Source organism: Perissodus microlepis, chromosome 10, assembly GCF_051167445.1.
Source record: "Perissodus microlepis isolate ML-2025 ecotype Zambia chromosome 10, ASM5116744v1, whole genome shotgun sequence".
NCBI classification, from domain to species: Eukaryota; Metazoa; Chordata; class Actinopteri; order Cichliformes; family Cichlidae; genus Perissodus; species Perissodus microlepis.
Window position 1 is genome coordinate 29,995,025 of NC_140470.1, and position 23,401 is coordinate 30,018,425.

Below are 23,401 nucleotides of genomic sequence, written 5' to 3' on the forward strand. Positions count from 1 at the left end.
GACTATGATTAACATGGGGGTTACATAGGCAGACGACCTGACAACGAGCAGGAAGAGACAATAGACTTAAATACACACATGAGGTGATCAGGGGAAGTGGCCACACATTGGAAAACAGCTGACACAAACAAATCACAATGACACCACGGGGGAAGTGTAAACCAAGCACATAGAACATGGAAACAAGACTTTCAAAATAAACAGGAAACATGACGAGATGCAGACGAGACCCGAACTTGATGACATGAACCACACAGACATAAAACATGATAGATAAGACACACTCAACAAAGGGAACTTTAACACAGGGGAAAATAACACAAAGGAGTCTAAATGAACAAAGAACTACAACTAGGCAACCTAGGAGCTAAAGACCAAATGAGCTAAAACATAAACAATGAATATCAAAATACAATGAAACACAAAACACTGGGTCACATGATGCAGGTACCCTGTGAGTAATTAGTTTGTCTCTCTCTGCCAAATCATTGTTGGGTCATGTTTTCAATATATCTTGTCTCAGGAAATGCAGGGATACTACAGGTGAGCCCCTTGCACCCCACTCACCACTTGTTTGACCCGCTGCTTCTGGTCATATCAGATGATCCCTTTGGAGAGAGTGGGAAGGAAGACAGTGGAAAACCTTCCCACTCCATCTTCTCGACATGACATGTTGGGCCAGGTGAATAGCAAGACGAAACTCATCTGTTACAGTCACTGATGCTGGGTTACTTGCTAATGCTAGCTGTGAGAGCAGCGAAAAGCTGAGCTAACGACAGCTTGCCTCACACACTGATCTCCCTCAGCTTACTGTGAAAGACCTGTGGTAACTGAAAACATCTGGCCCATCATGACTTTTTGAGAGGTGTAACTGCCATCAAGTTAAAAATGAATGTTTAAGTGATTTTTTTTTTACCTCTTACAAAGCATCTAAACATTTTTGGAGCTGGGGTTGCATTTAAGGTAAATATTTCTTTTTTTTCCTTGCTTGACAGTCCATCCATCTGTTCGCCTTTTTGAACATCATAACAAAACTGCTTGTGATTGACCTCAAACTTGGAAAGTAATATTGCATTCCTCTGATGCTCCTTCTGTTATGTTTTGCCACGTGACCTATAAATTATTACTGCTAATTTGATAACGGCATTTTTTCCCCTCTTCTCCATGCTGATGGACAGATGGACTCACAGATGTATATGATCAGAGCCAGACAGTGAATGATGGTGTATCATAGAGTGTATGTGTATTATTGTCAGACAATAATCTTCCTGTTAGCTCTATGTTCACACTAAACAAGTCTAAGATAAAAAAAAAAACTGTTTACTCCACTGTCTGTCCATCTGCTTGGCTTGTTGAATTTTTTTTTTAAAAGTTATTCAAAGTAAGAGGCTTGAGTGTTGGTTTGGAAATAGATGAATTCCATTATTTAATTACCTCAGATGCCAGAAGGAATTAGCACCAACAGATGAAGTTTGGGTACCTAGTAAGTTAAATATAGTCTTTATTGATGCCTGTAGGAGTATGGATGTAACCCAGTACCTACGCACGGGACATCACGTTGGCCAGGAATATAGTCAAATACCACTAGATGGCACCTATTGCGAAGAGGGACCAGCAGATGACAATTGACTCAAATGGATTGTTTAGCTTGTAAACCGCAGTAGTCTGTCTGAGAGTGATTACAGTGATTGTAAACTGGTTGCTACACCTACTTCTAATGATTCACCAAATGCAAAAAACAAAACTATTTTGAGTAGAGCTCTTGTTGGTCATCAGTGTGCTGAGTGTGTCAAAACAATAACCCTTCATCTTGAAATCTGACGTCAGAGATTTGTTAGATGCACCTTTAGTTTTGACTCATCAGGCTAAACAGCAGGAATTCACCAGTTGAGAGCCACCATCTTAGCATTTTATATTTTGGGGGATTTTCAGCCCTTGTTGAGATAAGAGAGTGTAGAGAAGACAGGAGAGCTGTAAGAGAGAGCAGGGGGACGACCTACAGTCGATGGCCTCAAAGCAGACACTACCCCCAGCCTCTGCAGTGGCCTTATGGCATATGGGTCGCCGGCACAACCCACTGAGCTATACCGGTGCCTCTGAGCCAATTTCATAAAATCTCCATTTATTAAACTCTTGAATTGGTCATTTGGATTCTAATGCTAGAGATACATTCTATAAAAGGCTTTGATTCAGATTCATGCCGAAAGGAAGTGTGGGCTGAGGCTGAGGGCATTGTACATCTCATTTTAGTCCTGGTGTTTGATTAATGTGTCCCTTTTTTTCAGAGCAGCTATTTACTGAGAAATCTGATGAGACAATCAGATTCATACTGTAACATTATTTCAATAGTGCAGTGAATGAATGCACTTTTTATGGGGCCATTGTTTTAATGATGGATTGCACACTGCAGCTAGAGAAAATTGAATACACTACAGTCTGAGTTTTAACAACATCACTGAAGTTTTGCTTGCTTTGCTCTTTTACAAATACAGCATGTTGAAAGCTGATGACATAAAACTAATTTCCTTTCCCAATTTTATGCCACTGAATTCCATTAAACCTGAATTAACAAATGTGAAATTCATTATGCTGAACCACCTATGCTGAATGAACAACTTGTTCTGGCATTTGGCAAGTGGCGGGTGTCGCATAGTTGACTTCTCTGCGCGTGTATTGCAGAGTTTATTGCTCAAGAAAGTAGGACATGTAAGATCTGAAGAACAATTTTGCACAGAAGTTTAAGAAATCAAAAGTGTCAGGCCTAACAGAAAGCTACTAACAGCAGATGAGCATTATCTGCTGTTAGTGGCATTTGCATTATGAATAAAATCACAACTTGATTGCACAATCGACAGGGAAGAGATAAATAAGATGGAGTGAGAAACGTAAAGGACATTTACATTCAAATACAATCCTCTATTGATACAGTACCATTAACAAGCTGCCCACAAATTACAATTGTGAAAACTGAGCTGGTTGCTGGTTGTTTGCACCATCAGCTCACACTGGCCAGCTGAGGCCTTCCTGTGTGGGTGTTTAGGTGTTCTCTAGCTTCCTCCAACAGTTTGTTAGGCAGCTCTAAATTGGCCGTAGGTGTGAATGATTGTCTTTCAAATGTTAGATGCTAGTGACCTGTCCATAGTGTACCCTCTCTCCATCCATCCATTTGCTTCCGCTTATCCTTTTCAGGGTCGCGGGGGGCGCTGGAGCCTATCCCAGCTGTCATAGGGCGAGAGGCGGGGTACACCCTGGACAGGTCGCCAGTCTGTCGCAGGGCTAACACACAGAGACAGACAACCATTCGTGCTCACATTCACTCGCACATTCACATCTATGGGCAATTTGGATTAAGCAATTAAACTATCCCCACTAACTTGCATGTCTTTGGGAGGAAGCCGGAGTACCCGGAGGGAACCCACGCGAACACGGGGAGAACATGCAAACACAGAAAGACCCCGGCCTGATGGTGGAATTGAACTCAGGACCTTCTTGCTGTGCGGAACAGTGCTAACTACCGTGCTGCCCTCCCCCGTCCTCTCTCCCTATTACAAATGGGACAGACTCAAGATCGGATAAGCGATTAACAAAACAGATAATAAAATCGGAGCATTTTTATGCTCTGAAGAAGGCAGTTTGACTTTTGAAAAACCACATATGACAGCATTGAAACTTGTCCCATCTAAAATACTTTTTTTCTACTGTTATATCAGGAGCCTGAAATTGACCAACACCTGTTATTCCTGTTTCACTGTCTAATGGAACTTCACCAAACCCTTCACTTACCAAATATCATTGCTTCTGCAGAACAGTTCTGAGGAGTGCTAATTTAATAATTGAAAATTGACTTTCTAATGTTCAGTTAGCCTTTTAACTTATCCTAAACTTGCACAAAGGAATAAAACATGCCAATAAATGTTTTTTAAACAGAACAAAAAAAAAGTTATTTCAAAGGAGCCCCAAACGTTTCAGCTGTGATATATGTGGCCTATGTTGTAGCATGAGATGCAAGGGAAAAAGCACAAGCTTACTTACAAACATACAGACTAAAAATATCATTTACCTTCAGTTGTATTTTGAATTTCATGTCCCTGGCAGATTTCTCATATAAAGCAGGTAATTCTTGGACTTTATCCACCACAAATAGAAAATGTCATATGCAGCACATTGAGGCACAGATGGCCTTTAATTTCTGTGAAGATTTTTTTATTATCATTATTATTATTATGACACCACAAATGTAATTTGGCTAATCTGTCCAGTTTTAATGCCAAGGATTTGTGTTTCAGGTGAACCAAACTCATAAAAAAAGGCTCAAAAGACTTTTCAGACTTTCCAGATGGAAAGGGCTGATTGTTTGATCTAGGTGGAATAAATTTTGGATGAAAACAGTGCATGTGCATTTGTGTGTGTGTGTTTCGTTTACCCAGCTGTGGCCTTACCGCAAAACACTGCCAGCCTGCAGAGCAGCAGGTGCCACGAAAGAAAACTTCACCCACTGATTTTGCTGATAAGCACACCTTCAATCACAGATGGAGGACTAATCAGTGAAATCACCTGTGTGATGGCTGTTTTGAATGCAGCCCTGCAGAATCAGTGTTTGCTGATATGTGGGTTGGAGATGTGTGATTGGAGAACAGTAATTTATGGAATAAGATTTAACACTAAAAGTGAATTCATGTATATTTATTGTTAACACGTTGGTGTGGAAGCTGAAAATTATGCACAGTGCTTTGCATAAAATGACAAATGTGTTATTATTCACATACATTCAGATGCAACTTTAATGTCAGTGTGGAAGTAGTACACGCTGAACTGTCCATTTATAGCAAATCCTCATCCCCCTTTACATCGTATGTGTAACATAAATGAGGGTTTAATGGGCTGAAGATGTTTTTATTTATTGTAGAAATTATGACTCTACTTTATTCTTGCCCTTCTGTCCTTTTTGTTCTTGTTCATTTCAGAATTTCAGAGTTTTTATTGGTTATTTGGTTATGTTTACATGCACACAAGTAATTTTTAAACACAGGAATTTTTTTTATTTTATTTTAAATAATATCTGGAAACATGCAACATCATAAACATGCAACATCAAGAGCATGCCAAACCAATGAGCACTGTTATAGAAATAATATGGAAAAACAGTTTTAAGTTGAATGGTTCCTGAAAATCTTCACTCTGGAAGAATTTTTTTTAACTCAATTTACAGTCAACTAAAATGTTGTTTACATGTGGAAGAAATGGCAAAAGGTGTAGAAAAAGCGAAGTTCACTGATGTATGTGCAGACATGGTGAGTGCAAATTCATTTTGCATGGATCAACAATCAGCACAGTTCTTTATCAGCTCATGCCGCTTTGTCCATCAGCCTTCAGGTGCTAAGTCTCACTTATTAATTCACGTTCTGAATGTTATTTATTCAGATTTTCACGTATTTATGACCATGATTTTCCCCAATTATGGTAGGAAATCAAACATGAGATGACTGTGCTGGACAGATGACAGAGGGTCTCTGAACAGAGAATAACATGGAGATAGTGGTGGGTTACACAACTGAGTCTCAAAAGGCAGTATAGCCCAGTCTTTTCTTTTTGACCTTCACCTCACAAATACTTGCCACACTGCAGTGGTTTCTCCAGTCTCTAACAACAACAGCAACAAAATGTCATCTGGTCAACATCAATGTTCCTGCATTATTTGGTAAACCTAATCTTTGTCCGAGTAGTATGCTGCGTTGGAGTTCCATGTTCTGAAATTTGAAAACAATGATCAAATGTTGGGCATTTCTGTGTGCCAGTAAAACAATAAGCAAACTAGAGAGTGGATATTGTAATTAAAATTCTTTTTTGACTCATTTTGGCATGTAGTTTGTGCATTTTTCATTTCATTGTCCAGCTCTACTGCTACTTTTCCCATCGTGTGATTGTCCTGCCAAAAAAACAAACCCTGCTGCAGTATATCACAAGCACATCACATTTATTTCATGTTACTCACATAGCTGCCCACAGCTACAAAGGGCTCCCTCGTTCCTTGCCGTCACAGAAAGCAAAAAGTACCTCTGATGCCAGAAACAGTTTAGTTGAAAACCTGAGCATCTTTAAAAGGGAGTGCCAGAGTAAATGAGTCAGCAGAGGAGTTCCTGTCTAAATGGTGAGCTGGTAATTTAACTAATTAAATGCAGATTTCAGTGGCTCTCTGATAAGTGAAGTTTTGTAGCCACAGCTGAACAGAACGTTCGATGCAGATTTTGAATTCAAAACGTGGGTCTGATGTCTTAAGTACCTCAGGTGTGTGTATTTGTGCGTGTGTGTGTGTGTGTGTGTGTGTGTGTGTGTGTGTGTGTGTGTACTTTCTTTTTTAATTAAATTTCACAGTTCATTAAGTTTTCTTTCAATTATTCAGAGTTAATTGATCAAACTTTAATAAAAGTTGCACATGCACCTGGGGAAGCTGTCAGTGTACAACATCTAGTTTTTGAGTTAGATGATGAGAAAAGAATACTTTCTCAAAGCTCGTAAAATGAGGCAAGCTGATGGAACATCTACATGCAGACTTTCTGGACACAAACAGTTTTTTGTTTGTTTGTTTTTAACTTTGGCCTTTTAAGTGGTTCCAAATCATATCATATATGCCATTTTTTCCAACCTTGGATTTCTTTAAGTGTTTAATAGAGAGAGCGACAAGCTGTCGTTGTGATACCAGGGGGACTGCACTGCTGCTCTGTGACCTTATATTTGAACACTAACTCTTGTTCAGCTCTAATGCAATCAACACCGTGGCGATCTGTCAGACAGGCTGTGTGATGTTGTGCTGGTGGCAAGCAGAGTTGGTGTAATGAGCCACAAAAGCAGTGACGGTGGAGAAGCCCTGCGGTGGGATCTTGCATTTATCTCGGTCTGCAGTGGGTCACCTGATGACCTTTTCAGACCAAACCTTTTCGCAGAATGATTTAATGTCTTCATATGTTCTTTCAAATAGGACACTCAGAATGCAGATGCAGGTAAAGGTAGCGAATGCACAATTTTCATGAACTAGCCTTTGTTACATTTTCAAGCAGAGCCTTCAGTCACTCACTGCAGACTTAGGACTTATTTTATTTTTTTACAAGATAAACACGTAACCCTGGTTACTGAGTTGAGCCTTGCTCCTTCTGTGTTATCTATTGTCAGACTGCGTAATGTTTGGCTATAAATATACATGTATGTGTGATATTCCCAAAGCAGTAATTATGGTGTGAATCATAATCATGTTCTTAACAGCCTTTAGTTCAACCTCATGATTTCAAACTTGTCTTGAAAATCTCAGATCTGCAGTTTCGGAAACAAACAGCTTTTCAAGCTGTATCACACTTTCATTCCATTCTGTTTCCTGTAGCTTGTCACCTGCTGCTGTACAATGCAGTCCACTGTACAGATTGCATTTTTTATTTTTTTATTTATTTGGTTGTTTGTTACTCTCACAGAGGTGAGAGTAAGACTAAAACAGTCACTTTGTTCAAAAGACATTTTCTTGTCAAATGGAAGTGGCCACCTTAGCAGCTATGCACAGATTTCTGGTCAACAGCTTTAGCTGTTTAGCAAAATGACGTAATCATAATGCCAACATGCAGCTCTTTGTTTACTGCCAACAGGTTCTGAGTCTGGTAGGAGAGGATGGTAGGCGTTGGAGAAAATGTCTTGATCTTGCTTATTTTTACTGGGGACAAGGATATTTATACTAAACTAGTTAGACTGCTGGATACAAAATGCACGGATGTGAAATAAATGTTAGAGTAAGAATTTGATACCACTTTAAATTATTACCTCTGCCAACATTGTTTAATGATTCTGAGTTCTCTGACCTTCTTTCAGCAAGTCGTCACCAGGTGTTTATTCCTGCTGTCTGAAATGACCTTTTTTCATTTCATTTTATATTTTTTTATATGTGTTAAGACGTGCAGTGTAACTTTCACTAGCTATTTTATTTTGCTTCCACATACCTTTTGGTTTTTATTAAAAACATTCACTTTTACATTAAAACATGTGTTCCACTCACCAGGTTACATGATGTGAAGTTATGCCGCATCTAAAGTTCACATTTTACAAAATGTTATTCTTTACATTGTAACACACACCTTGATATAGCACTTTTTTCAGTGTATTTAAGCCCTTTATCTACTTTTAATACACATCTAAAGTCAATTTAAAAGCAGCAATTAACCTAACACATTTGTCTTTTCACGTTATCCCTATGCAGGTTTAAGGAAGACGTTTCACCTCTCATCCGAGAAGCTTCTTCAGTTACTGAAGAAGCTTCTCGGATGAGAGGTGAAACGTCTTCAAGCAACTTAAAGAAGTCCAGGCGCTTTTCTTTGCAAGCTCCTTTGACTACGATGACCTGGATGACTGAGAACCTTCACAGACCTGTGCAGGTTTCCTCCACTTCCTCCCACAAAGTCCTCTTAGAAAGGCCTCAGATGACCAGGAGATTTGAATCCATGGCTTTCATGCTGTGAGGTGGCACTCACACTGGCAATAACCACTGATCCACCATGCTGCCTATTTTCTGGGGGATGGCAGTCTCCCTTTCTCACCTCGCCCTGGGGAAACACAGAGACACTGCATCCATTTTACTTCAGCAGACAGCATACAGTGCAGAGCAGGGAGCGAGATGATATGAGGCTGCATCATTATCCCCGAAGGCACATTCTGCTGCTGTTTTTGGGGTTCCTGCTCAGTCATAATCTGCTTCTCCTGGTACAAGATTTTCTTACCATCATAAACAATGGAGAGAGAACTGATTTTCTACTACAATACTTTCTTTCTGGAAACCAAAAGACTGACACTTTATCTTCCATAAAATGTGTATACATATTATTTTTCTTTTTAACTTCGTCCTTACCTGTGTTGTTCATAAATAATTGTGATTTTAGAGTCGTATATAGGACTGAAGGACTTTACTAAAGGTGTAGTTTGAGTTCTTTGTGTTGATTTTGGTTGTCGTAACACATATTTGCCTTTGGATTCTATTGTGATGGCTGCATATCCCAGAAAAAGAGCCACAGCTGAACCTTGGGGTGTGTGTATGATGCTTCACATTACAACACAAAAGTGTTTTCACGAATCCTGACATGACAGGCCTCTCTTTGCTGTGTTTGTTTGCCTACATTTCCATATATATTTTTTCTGGCACCATCAATGTTCCAAGTGATAAAAACAAACTGTTCAGTGTCCCTTCATAGACTCGTGAAAGATGTTCCACAGCCAGTCTGTGCTGCTCTACAACTGTTCATTCTGTACAGCTGTTCAGCTGAAGTTAGTTTCATTGAAAGCAGCGTAGCCATCAGTGGGGATAGGTGGTATTTAATAGCAAAAGAATGATTGGCTTGCACTTTATTGCTTTGATTCTTAAATGTCACTGATGAAGGACCATCCGTATTAAACCACATGCTTTTATTTCAAAAGCAAGGATGGCTTTTTGAACGCAATATTTTCTTCAATGGTGTTTGACTGATAAAGTATTTCAGCTCTTTCTCAGATGATATCATATTTCTTTATCCAGATTCACCAGAAAGTGAAAGAATCATATGTAACTTGAGCTAAAAAGAAAGAGAAGCTTTTGCTCATTTATTATTTATTCACTTTTCTGTAGCTCATAGCTTCTCATTCAAGTTTAGTAAAACTGGCATGCTATGTTTACGTTCAGTTCCAGTCTATTATTTATGCAAGATAATCACCAGCGCATAAAAGAATGAATGTGAGTGGGTGGGTACTGTCAAAACAATACAGTAGGTCTGTAGTTTATTGAATATTGTATTCAATCCAGCCTGAATGTGCTTTACTTTGGGTTAAACCACAGTTTAGATGTTTGTTTGTGTGTATTGTGTGTTATGTTTGGTGTGAGTCAGCCACGGGCATCATGTTCAAACCCGTCTCTAAATAGTGAAATATGGAACCTATAGACTTTCTTGAGGCTGGGGTTTTCAAGGGTCTGCGAGGCTGAGTCCAGCTGCTTTACTTATGAAACTTGTTTCAGGCGCTTGTTTTTGCAGAACCTCAGACTCCCACAGAACACTCCACATGGTACAACCCAGCGGACCCTCTCCAAAACACATGTAGACTGGATGATCAAATGCCTTTGATACCTTCAGATGTCCTGCGAGAGTGAAGCTCTGGTCCACCATTTGATGGCTGGGATGGAATCCAGACTGAATCCCAAATTCAAGGTTCAGCAGTTGGTCAGGGCCTCCTTTCCTCAGCCTGGGAACTTTACAGACTTTTGTTATACTCATGTTCAAGTCTTCAATGAAGGTCTTTGCCTATCTGAAGCTCCATGTATCTATTATTTTGTGCAAGTCTTGTAGTTATCTGGATGATAGAAAAAGGAAGGAGCTTTATCTTAATTAGGTTATAGCAAGCAGCTCATCCATTGAGGTTCACTGTGACACATCAAAGTCAGCTGCCAGTTCTCTGGCAATGCAACCCAATTAAAGGCCACTGCCATCACGTCCATCCACCGCAGACTGAAGTTTGATGTTATTCATCATAATTGGCATTTCCTGATTGCCACAGTGTGATTTGTGAGAGTGAGGGCAAGCTCATGATGTCTCTGTTTCTTATTAAACATACATGTTGGACCATGAATGATATGGGTGAAGCGTGTGGAAAAGTGGAGCATTTAAAAAAGGAACTGCATGGACTGTCAGATCGTCTTTTCATACTTGCATGTTTGATATAGTTGCGCTTCCTGTTTTGACTTGTATATCCCCCCGTTTATAGTTACCTCTAGTGATTCTTTATGCATTTCTTTGTTTGTGTCTCTCCGAGTTTGTGAATATGTACTTCTCTATTCTGAGTTTTACTTACTTAACTGAGTTTTAGTATATTCTTGTAGGACTTTTGTTCTTTTGCTTACTGCCTTTGTGTGTTTCCCTTCTATTATATATGTCCTGCTCTCTTAAATTTCACAGAGGTTTGCTAGTTTCTTGTGTATTTTTAATCCTGACGTCCTCTTATTAGTTGCCAGTCTGTCTATATTTTCACACTCGCTCATATTTCTTGTGTCTGTGATTTCTTGCTTGGTATCCTGTTTTGTTTGGACTTTTTTGATCCACCCTGCTGAACTTAGTGTTTTTTGTTTTTTCTGGAAGTTTTTATCAGCTTCATTAAAAGTTGATTTGTTTTGCTTCCATCCAGTTTCTCTTTTGACAGTCAGAATGTGGGTTCTCACTTTGAAAACTACAATTCATATTGCATTAACGTCAACATATTCAGGGAAAGAGAGATGTTTTATATTTTTAAAAAGTATAGGTTTGACAGTGACACTTTTTTTCCAAAGAAGGGGGAAAAAGCATTAAAAAAGTGCAGACTGAGAGTTTTTCCATTTGTGAGTCAACACAGATCTGAAGTGTCACACAGCATGTGACAAGCACAGCTGTGACTGAATTCAGGAAGAAATAATCCTGTGAATATTCTGCTATTAGACTTTTTTTGCTGAATCGCACCAGTTACTGCTCTGCATGACAAACACGTTTCTGCTTTATTAAGGCCAAAGCGTGAATTTTTCTTTCAAAAACAGATTGAAACTAGGCAGAGCCCGCCTCCTCCTGTCTTTTTGGAAAGCTCAAAAGAACAGAGAATCCACAGAAGGCAGAGGAACACAATACCTGCAGAGGTGTAAAATCAACGCCTGTGTTGGTGTGATTAAAAGTCTCTGCCTGAAATGAATATTTTTTCCAACCCGTAAAGGTCATTGAGAAGTTGGGCATGTTACATAAAGGTTCAAGGTTCTTTATTTGTCACATGCATAGTTATACAAGTATAACACACAGTGAAATGTAGCCTGACACGCTCCTCGACATGTGCAAAAATGGGGGGGGTAGAGGAAGAACATTATATATATATATATATATATATATATATATATATATATATAAATTATATTTATTTATTTATTATATACATAAAGGTATGTAAAGTTCATGAAAACATATTTAAAGTATTAAAACCAAAAGTACTTTATAGAGAAAAAAAACTATGGTGTATATATTAATGTGAAAGAAACATGTACTTGTCGTATACTTGCATGCTCTAGCAGCACAATGGACACCATGGGAGGGCTAAAAACTAGCCAATAAGCATTATGGGTGGGTGGGAGAAGTGTCATTATCAAGCTGTGTGCTGATTATGACACTATATAGATATTTTCTTTTTGTCCTTTTTGTTTTTTGGCACCTCTGTGGTGTTGTTAATGAACAACAAATGGAGGAATATTTGCTTCTTCTTATAAATCTCCTTTTCCTAATCTGATACTTTAGCTCTCAGATTTTTGTGGTAATTTCCCTATTGTATTAACTCCTGGCTTCCTGTTTTTAATATACCACCGAGAGATGAGCTGGGAACTGCACGCTCACATCTCAGACTGACATATCAGGTCATTTGCTTGCATTTTTTGTGCCTGAGTCTTTCATTTGAGGCTCCAAACAAATCATCATTTTTTAAAATAATTTTAAACCCACAATTCACAAGCTTATGTTTATAGGTGTGTTTAGGCATCATTATTACTGTTGTAAAATGATAATATAAGAGCAACTAAAACTGTCAATAAGAGTATAGTTCTTTGCATTTCTTTGCATTTCTTAGACGTCACAAATGCTGATGAAGACATGAGCATTTGCTGTGCGCAAACATTGGGTTCGAATATGATTTCTACAGTGCTCTAACAATTAATAATATCATGTGATCAGTGCCTTGCTCAAGCACACTTGAAAACACACACACACACACACACACACACACATCAACTGAATCAAATATGATGTCTCGCTTGGCTGCTGGGTCCATCCCTCACTGAGCATGCTGACAGCTTTTGGAAAAGCAACCCTAATGTAAGAATCCATATTAAATTCATGAGGACGACTGCTAATATTTAATATTTCAGAGCATAAAAACAGAGGACAGCTTGTGCTGCGAGCTGTTTGTATATTTGTAAACGCTTACAGTTTATAGAAAGAAGAGCCTCAATGTGACAGATTATTAAAAAAGCTGTCAGACTGTCATGAGATGTATCTACTCGCACCTATTAGGGCATCTATTTTTCATCACAGAGTGGCTCACCAAGCACTGCAAAATGTACAATTTTCTCTACAACAATGCATCAGATGTACTCAGAAACAAGCTCTTTTCACGTGTTGTTGTCGTTTCTCCTGGGAAATTTAACTTTCATCATTCAGATGCTCTCCTTCCTGAAATAGATTTCAGGCCATTACTGGAGCGGATGGAAAAGAGAAAATTGTGCCAAGTTTTTCAAGAAAAGTTGTTTTGCATAAATGCCGTCATTGACATCACAGGTCGCCTCGAGTATTGTCAAATAGACTGACCCCGTCATTCTCCAGAATGCGCCTTCGGCCAAGCTAACTGTCAGCGTCAACATCTAGAGACAAATGGACTCCAGTCCTTGCTCTGGTAATGTCGTGCTAATGAACAGAACCAATTTCCATCAAATTAAAATTCATTTGCATAAGGCTTAAGTGCATCTGGCGGATACATTTCCATAAGCCTGACAGGGCTTAGGGGCAGCACTTGAGGCGTTGCTCTGCTTGTAATAACTGAATTAAATTTTTATTAGAAGCAGCTAATTTCAAGTGAAGGAAATTACTCTGACAAGTTGGGTGGTTTTTTGGGACAGTGCACAGAGGCGAGGCAGGCATATTAGCGAGGCTTTTCACTCTTCACGCTTCTTTATGTGACAGATTCATGCTGCTGAACATGGAGCAAGGTTCTGAATCCCACATTGTGTGTGTATGCGGTATTTAGATTGAATGTCTGCTTCAAAAATTGCTCCATGAAGGATTAATGAATTTTGTGAGCTGGATGAAACTGAAGTAAGTAGGTCATGTTTAGAATTTCACGTCTGAAGGAACTCTTGACAAGCAGGTTTCACAAGCGCTGGTGCTGACCATTGCTAAATTTAGATAACCTGCACTCACTAATATTTCTTATACCAACATTCGTAGAATCAAGTGCATAATAAAGAAAGCTCATCGTCATGGCTAAAATTAGGAGGGAATTTTGACCTACTTCTGCTTCTCCACTGGGTTTTGATTCCACTCCATTGATTTTTTTTCTATTTTATCTCTTTGCTTTATGTACATTTACTGTATGAGTTAGTCAGTGCTCTCCTCAATCACAGATACAACAGGCAGCTAGTTTTACCACACTGTTCTGTAAGCTACAATGGGATCCACAAAACATAGATTCACATGAGGTTGTGACAAAATAGCTAAATTGTTGCATTTCGCTGCTAAAATAAACTAAACTAAGAGATTTTCCTCAGTTACTGAGATATCAATAACTTTCATCATCGGTTCTCCATTCATGTGTTTTAAGTCAGTTCACTGCAAAATAACATGTTTCATATACACCGATCAGTCATAACATTAGGACCAGTGACAGGTGAAATGAATAACACTGATTATCTCTTCACTATGGCACCGAGCATAAGTTATGAAGCAAGTGAACATTTTGTCTTCAAAGTTGATGCGTTAGAAGCAGAAATGGGCAAGCGTGAGAATTTGAATAATTCTGATTCTTTGTGCAGTGTTCTCTGGGAAACCTTGGGTGTTCATGTGGATGTTAGCTTGACACATATCATCTGCCTAAGCACTGTTGCAGACTATGTACATAGTTTCATGGAAACAGTATATTCTGATGGCTGTGGTCTCTTTCAGCACAATAAAGTGCTTTGCCAAAAAGCAAAAATGATTCAGGAATGGTTTGAGGAGCACAACAATGAGTTTGAGCTGTTGGCCTGGCTTCCAACTTCCTCGGATCTCAATCCAATCGAGCATTTGTGGATGTGCTGGACAAATAAGTCCCATTCATGGAGGCCCCCAAATTGCAACTTACAGGACTTGAAAAATCTGTTGCTGACATCTCAGTGCCAGATAAGCACACCTTCAGGGGTTGAGTGAAGTCCTTGCCTTGTCGGGGTCAGGGCTGCTTTGGCAGCAAAAGGGAGACCAACACAGTATCAGGTGGTCATAATGTTATGCTTGACTGGTATATAGTGTTTTCCATGCAGCTGTAACAAGCTCATGGGTCAGAAGAGACAGAAAAGGTGTGTTATGAGCAGTGTTGGCAAGTTACTTTGAAAAGTAATTAATTATAGTTACTAGTTACTTCTTCAAAAAAAAAGTAACTGAGTTAGTAACTGAGTTACAAGATTCTAAAAGTAATTAATTACTTGAAAAGTAACTATTGCGTTACTTTAAAAAAAATGTTTAACCCTCTGGGGTCCAGGGTATAATTGGCCATTTTTGACTACTTGTGATTTTCCCTCCACATTTCACCTTTAAAAACTATTTACTTTGCCTTGTTTTGTATCATTATTTTCAGCACAACCTCACGTGTTTGAATTTACAGTTATGTTTTCATTTTGACATACTGTATTAACACAATTGAGCTAAAATCAGACAAAAAACATAGAATCCGAGTAGAAAACATTCTATTTTTTACTGCAACAACCACAAACATGATTAATGAATCATATTTCATAACTTTAAATGCAAATATAAATTGTCAGTTTTAAAATCATACGCACAAGTTTTGCAAACAACAAAGTTATTTGCAGCCGTTTACCTTTTACCCTTTTTTTAAATAATAATTTCAAACTATTTACAGAACAATCAGCTGTTCTGCATTCAATAAGATGACACACAAATTATTTGTGCCACTCCAAAAAAATTATTTCTGTCCACTATAAAGGAGAACATCACAGCCTGATACCTGCAGGTCTGACAGCAGCAGGTGTATCACTCCTGTTTCTACCTGGAGACAACAGTCGCCTCATTGTTCTGACACACAACACAAAACTATCCACAACACTACACACTAACTACACAAGACAACACATTAACTACACACTCCAAACACGCGGAACATCACAAATCTCTCACATCTCAAAACTCGCTCTCTCTCTTTTTCTGCTCTCTCTCTCTCTGTCACTCCTAAATCTTCCCCCTCATCCTAAACAACCAAATGTCATGTTGCCATATCATTTTTGATCGGTCAACATGGTGCATTTTTCCACCAAAACGAACGGGCTGCTTTTTGTTTTGTTTTTTAGTTTTGTGGTCATAAGCAGAGAGTGCTCGCTGCGCTGTCCTTAGACAGCAAACATGATGAAACTATTGAGGAAAAAACACGCGTATATATTGTTTATCATGACTCTGGTTTTATGTGGCCTATCAACACAATTTAAAAACTGGTATATATCACCTTGTTGCTTTGTCATCTTAAAGTGGTCATGTGATTGTTTTACCACGACTACTTTATTCTTCCTCAGTCAAACAGCAGCACTCATACTATTTTTTTGCCCCCTGAGCTCCAGGTGTTGTGCCAAAAAGTGATCGTCTACCAGACAGTGATTGCCGCCTGCGGGAGCGCGCAGCTGCTTAAAGCTGTAGCGCCCAGATTACTTACAGCTACTTCCGTGCAACTGATATAAGCTGCAGTAAGCTGAACACAGCTTCAACTGTCTGTTTGTTGAAAAATAGTAACGCGACCGCACCGCATTTTCTAGTAACGCCATTATTCCCATCACTGGTTCAGTTCATGTCATTTCTTCTAGATTTCTTTCTAACAAAACATCCATCAGCTAAATATTAATGGGTGTGAGCGGTCCAGTGTGAGTTAAAACAAGGCAGAAGAAAGTGAAAAAAATGATAAATCACAGCATCGCCTCTTGTCCTTCTTACACTTTCAGTCAGAACTGGTATGTCTCTGTCTAATGCTTGCATGCCAAGCAGTGTCAGTGTGATGCTATGTGATGCCCTGCTAGGGAATTAGATTAGGAATAGTCTCACAGCACCAGATTTGAAATCCATTTTCATCCAGTCTTTTATATAAAAAGAAACAATCATGTTAATGGTAAGAAATTGATTCACCATTTGACCCTTTTGTTTACAAGAAAATTTAAAAAGAAAGTACTTTGTTAAACTCCCACTTCCTGTATCTCTATTCCAGGGGGAAACCAGTGTCTTATTAAAGGCCTCAATCGAACAGTCCCAGAGACCTGTCAGCAAGCATGTGACACCCAGAGGCAACAGGAAAATATCTAAATCCTGTCAAAATGTGCAGATTTCACTTAGAAGGAAAATGATATCAATTTCCAGTTTGCATCACAATTCTTTTTAGATTTCAGCACTGCTTGGCGCACTGCTTGGTGCAGCACCACATAATTCTTTAACTACACACTAGCACCAGACAGCAATCTCTGGCAAAAGCTTGCCAACCGGTTATGGAATACACACTTTACACTAGTGACCACTGGTTTCCAGGATGTCACTCAGCTAGGGTCTGTAAAGCGGCTTTAGCAATCAATTTCACAGCAATTGCCAGCAACCTTTGACAACACTTGCCTTTGATGGGAGAATTCTAATTTTCCCTTTGCAGCTGTGGTTGCCAGATGGTTGCCGACATATCTCTGTCTGCCTGACTGGGGCCAAACGCCTGCCTTGTGCTCGACATTCTAAATACATTTGTATCATGAGAACTACGCCAGAAGAGGGAAAACATATTCAGCATATTAGTTTTCAACATGCCGATCAGTAGTACAGTCTGAAATTTGTCACTACAATCTAAAAAGTGTGAGAAAAAAAGGATATTGACAATCATCTATGTTGTTTGATTTTAACTATCAATGCAAACCATGTTGGAACCACTTAAATTATAAAGCTACTCTCCAAAACAAAGCCTGTTTTGATTCCACACATGAGCCTTTGTTTTCCACACATGGGCAGACAGAATTGAATGATAAAAGGCAGGCATGTACAGACTCAGTCTAAATTCTAGACTACATATAGATTAAAGCAAAAAACTTGTCTACTCTAATTCAATGAACAATTAATTCTATAAATAAGATTTAATTTGGTATTTAGCTTCTAAATCATTTCCAGATAGTGTTTCATGTATAATTGATTCCCCTGATTTAGCTTTTGGGTCTCTGCTCATTTTATCATGTAATCAAGCATATAGCAAAAGACTTGAAAACAGTAGATTGGTTTTCTGATCTCTTAGGCATTTCTTTGATCTTATATGCAGCTAATGGGCTCTTTTGAAATAAAGAATTGCCTTACTTTAGAGTATTCTTTTTCTTCCCCATATGTGGTTTATTTCATTGTCAGAGGAACAAGCACCTCTGTGCTTTAAACCCTGATGTGAAATATGTAATTGTCTCTACTGGATGGATGAGGTGAACAGAGCCGGTGTTTCTGAGGTGCAGAAAGAAGCCCACGAGCAACTGAGGTCTGAGGAAAATCAATGTGTGGATTAATCACAATCGACCACCTGGGTTACAGAATGTGAAGATGTCACCGCGGAGATTCACAAGATCGATAAAACATAGCAGTTATTTAAGGGTGAGTTCCAAAATTAATTGGGAGGAAGTATGTGGGGCCTGAACCGAGAAGATGTCTGGCCAACACAAATGCTGCGTGTCACATTTTGAAGGAGATAAAGACAGTAAATTACTGTTTTAAAGATTTTTAAGAGAAGCATGGTTGCTATTGTGATGCTTACAGTGGGGAGAGAAAAAAACATTAATTTTCACTCTATCGTCATTGATTTCTGCAAAATGCTTTAACTTGCAAATTTGATGAGGACTGTTGAAGCAGAAATTTCCGAAATCTTCCAATTTAAGTGGAAGTCGATGAGACAGGTTTGGGTGTAAATGAGTACACCGAGTAAATTAAAACCACTTGATCACAAAATACCTCCTGGAGCACAGAGAACATCAGAGTGCAGAGATGTAGCAGGGTGAAATGGCAGATTTTTCTTTGGTTGTCATCATCCTATCAGAGAAAGCCCTCGAGCATTTGGATAAATGACTCAAATTGAGGATTGAGCACACTGCATGCCATAAGGTGTTACTTTAAACAAGATGAAATGGAATTAAAATGATAGGCTATCTCAGGAGTGCAGAAGGAAGTGTTTTTCCTTTTCAGCATTCTGACTTTCAAGAGGGCACTTCTGCGTGATTTTTTTGGAACCCAGACTTAACACCCATTTTAGCTCCACCCTTTCTCTGTGAATATGTCAGTTTGATAAAGAATGCCATGTTATTTCCTCGAAGATTGGCCTAATTTGCAGATGTCATTCCACAATGGACTTGGAGCGAGTCTCAGTACGGTTTTTAGAGCGTAAAGTCTCCTGCAATATACTGAAAGGAATGACATTAAAGTAAGGTATGTGATAACGTGCTATTTTTTAGGCATTGCCATGTAAGACTATCCCCCAAAGCCACACTGTTCTTTGTATTCCATTATATATAAAGTTGTGGACAGAGCTTTGTACTTCAGGAAATGTTTTGGTTATTCATATTCAGAGACTTCATCTTTGGGGTAACATGACATTTATTATCATGCTGTGAAAAAGTATTTACACCATTTCAGATTTCCTTTCCTGTTTTTTGCTTATTGGTTCACTTGTTTGATTAAGATCATCAGACAAATTTGAATATTAGATAAACATTTGTTTATTTATCATTTATAATCAAAGGAACAAAAGTTATCTAAACGTTCCTACGATCGTGGCTCAAGAGTTGGGAGTTCGCCTTGTAATCGGAAGGTTGCCGGTTCGAGCCCCGGCTTGGACAGTCTCGGTCGTTGTGTCCTTGGGCAAGACACTTCACCTGTTGCCTACTGGTGGGGGTCAGAGAGCCCGGTGGCACCAGTGTCCGGCAACCTCGCCTCTGTCAGTGCGCCCCAGGGTGGCTGTGGCTACAATGTAGCTTGCCATCACCAGTGTGTGAATGTGTGTGTGACTGGTTGGGTAAAGCACTTTGGGGTCCTTAGGGACTAGAAAAGCGCTATACAAATACAGGCCATTTACCATTTACTCTGTGCGCAGATTTGTTTTAATTCAGCCACACTGGAGGGATTTTGAGCATGTTTAAGGTCATGCCAAAGCATATCAGGTGGGTGAAAGTCCAGACTTTCATCATCACTTCATTACTGGAAATTCTCCTTCAGGATTTTCTGGTAGAGAGCAGAATTCACGGTTCTGTCAGTTATAGCAAGTCGTCCAGAAGCAGCAAAGGAGCCCAAGACCAATCACAACCACCACCATGTTTGACGCCCATGGTCTCATCATATGATGTTCTTTAAACCAGATGTATCGGTTCAACTTTTTTCTCATCAGTCCCCAAGATTCAGTGATCATCAAAATGAATAAGCGTTTGCCTTTTTTTTTGTACGGTCTCTTTCTATTTGTTGAGTCATGAACACTGGCTTTAAGTGAAAAAAGCGATGATTGCAGTTGTTGTTCTGTTTGATGTTGTTTTTGGTCCTGGATGAGTCATCGATGGACTTTTGGTGTAATGCTGGTAGGCCGGCCACTGCTGGGAAGGTTCACCACTATTCCAGGTTTTCTCCATTTGTGGATAATGGCTCTCACCGTGGTTCACTGCAGTCCCAAAGTCTTTGAAATGGCTTTGTAACTCTTTCCAATTTCTCCGCTGTGCCATTGTTCATTATTCTACAAGAGGGAGCAGTTTCCCACAAGGCCAGGTATGTTTGGACATGTTTTTCCCTTAATAAATGGAATTATCATTAAAAATAGAATTTTGAATTTACTTGGCTCTCTTAGTTTAATATAAAAAAATTATTTTATCTAAAAAAGAGTTAAGTGTAACAAAGAAAAAAAGAAAAGAAAACTATGTGTAAACACATAGCGAGTGAAAAAGTGACTGAAGAAGAAACACCCAATGCATCATGGGAACACCTAATGAAAGTAACAAAGGGAGGACTCAGGGTCACCTGAGCCAACCCGGACTAAATGCTATATTTACTTAAGGAATTAAGTTGTCAAAAGATTTGGAGATTGGTGGCATTTGCATTTAAAGTTTCTTTCTGTGGACCTAAATAAGCTCTCACTGCAAGAGCAGCACACTGGTGAGATACGAGAAAAACGAACTACAGAGGACAGCAGCTGTGGATGATTACAAGACCCTTTCTATGGTATAGATAAATCACTTCACCACATCAAGCCAAGTGAAGAACACTCTCTAGGAGGTAGGCACATCATTTGCCAAGTGGACAAGAGTTCACTACAAGGCGTGAACCAGAAATCACCAGTTTCGAGAACAGAGAGGCCAGAATAGCGTTATTTTGGCTGCACAGAACTCAGAGAAATGGAAAAGGCTTGGAACAGCTCCTGATTCAAAATATATATAACCTTATCTTAAAAAAAAAAAAAAAAACCCACAGTGGAGGCATTATGATTGGCATGCATGATCTCTGTTTATTTCACTGTTTATTGGTGATTTTACAAAAGACAGAAACAGCAGCCATATGAACTGAAAAGTTTATGGAGCGATACTTTCTGCTTACATATAGACAAATGCAATAATTGTGTTTTGACAGCACCTCACAGAGCAGATGGGCAGTCAGTGGATCTCAGCTTGATCGAGCTGCATTTCACTCAGTGAGGACAAAACTAAGGCCGAAAAACCCAGAAACAAACAAGTGAAGTCAGCTGCAGCAAAGGCCTGGAAAGGGGTGCCATAAAATGAATTCATTCTTATTTGATGTGATGGATCACCCCGACAGCCTGCAAAACTTCAATATTATATTTTCAGTTATGTTAATATATCCAATGCGATTTATTCCTTTGAAAAAAAGTGAGCCAGCACTTCAGTTGCATGTTGACTGTTTACTCGTACTAAAACTTGTATCATTGTCCAAAGAAATTCCTGACCTACCAGTGTGTGGAGAGCATGGCATACTACTAAAGAACTAGTACTAGAGAAATCCTCAGAGGTCCTTCTGTGGGGCAAGAAACTGAAACTAAATGAAGAGCTGCATGATATTTCCTGCAGCAGTGGTTGTCAAGGTGAAACATTGCAGTGGTGCTATGTAAAAGAACTTATGGAAATAATAAAAAAAGTGATCCTCAACAGGAAATGTTGCCTGGATGGTAGCACTAAGATTAACTGGTCAGTGGTTGTTGATCAATGGTCATGAGAATTTGCATAATTAAGATTAAGGAACTGACCTCCCAGCCCATTGTTCCTTCACTAGGCTGGTTTCAGTCATTATGCAAATATACTGTTTATAAGATTGAGGAAACCTGCAGTCAGCTGAGACTGAAGAAGTCACTTGGATGAGTGACGAAACATTTCTCCCACAAAACGCTACGTCCAGATGAACAGAATCAACTTTTGGAGATTTACTTACCTGGATGATCGAGCATGCATCAAGACGAAGCCATCCGATGTATATTCTGATTTTCACCCAGTATCATTTTAGGGCCTCACCCCACCCCAGTGAACCTAGTTGGATAAGCAGATAAAAAACTAAATTGACGGATAAATGGAAATACTACAGAAGGAAAAGGATTTAGACGACAGTAATCTGGTTCTGAATGAATGGCATCACCTGCCCAAACACTCAAAAAATGCACATTTCGTGTAAAGATCTCAAGAGTACATACATGTAACTCTCCTCCCTTTTCCCCCTTTGTTCTTATTCCATTAAGAGTCCCAACAGTTGCTTGCACACACAGCCTATTTGTTCTACTGTCTTCATGCATATTGTGGCACGCTGCAGAGGAACAGAGAATAGAAACAGGCTTTGATTCTCTACTATCTGGCAGCTGCTTTCACCCTGGTTCTCTTCTCCAAGCTGCCTGATTGTCTCTGGCACAGCAGCGGTGGGCGTTGCTGACTTGTTCTATTTGTCTGCATACAATTGTGTTAGCTGGGTTCATCACATGATAACAAAAATGAGAATGAGGGAGAAATAATGTTCATCTATTAGAACCATGTCCTTTCAATAAATACTACTACTATATTCTAGCAGAAAATCCTGATTCTACTGCCCAAAGATCCTAAGTCATTGTCTATTTTGTCTGCTCATCGTTCGTCCAAGGACAGAAGAGGCAGTGAAAAGGCAGCTCCGTAGATAAAGACAACATTAGTACTGTAGCGTGCAGCCAAGTGTTCTGAGTCAAAATTCTCTTCTTCTGTAACCTGCTACAATCACACACACAAATATTTCAAGGATTTCTCTCTGCTGCAGCTTGTATTCTGCTGATTATGTGCCATGGAACAAACCTGATACTAGTCAGCACTGACTTTAGCCAGTGACAAACAACAACGAAAAAGCTCCAACTTGGCAGCGTTTGCCAAGTTTGGCTAAAGTGGTTTAAAGTGGTAAATAATGTGCACTTTACTGTCATCACTACTGGCCATTTAAGGCATTGTTGCTTTCCCGTATGCAGCCTTGGCTAAAGAAAATCTACTTGCAAATACTTGAAACTTGCACAAGATGTGTCCATCACAACAGACACCATCTCAGTCCTGTTTTTTGTCATAGTTATGACTTCCAACCTGAAATTTAAACTGGAAGACCTTCTGGTGATACTG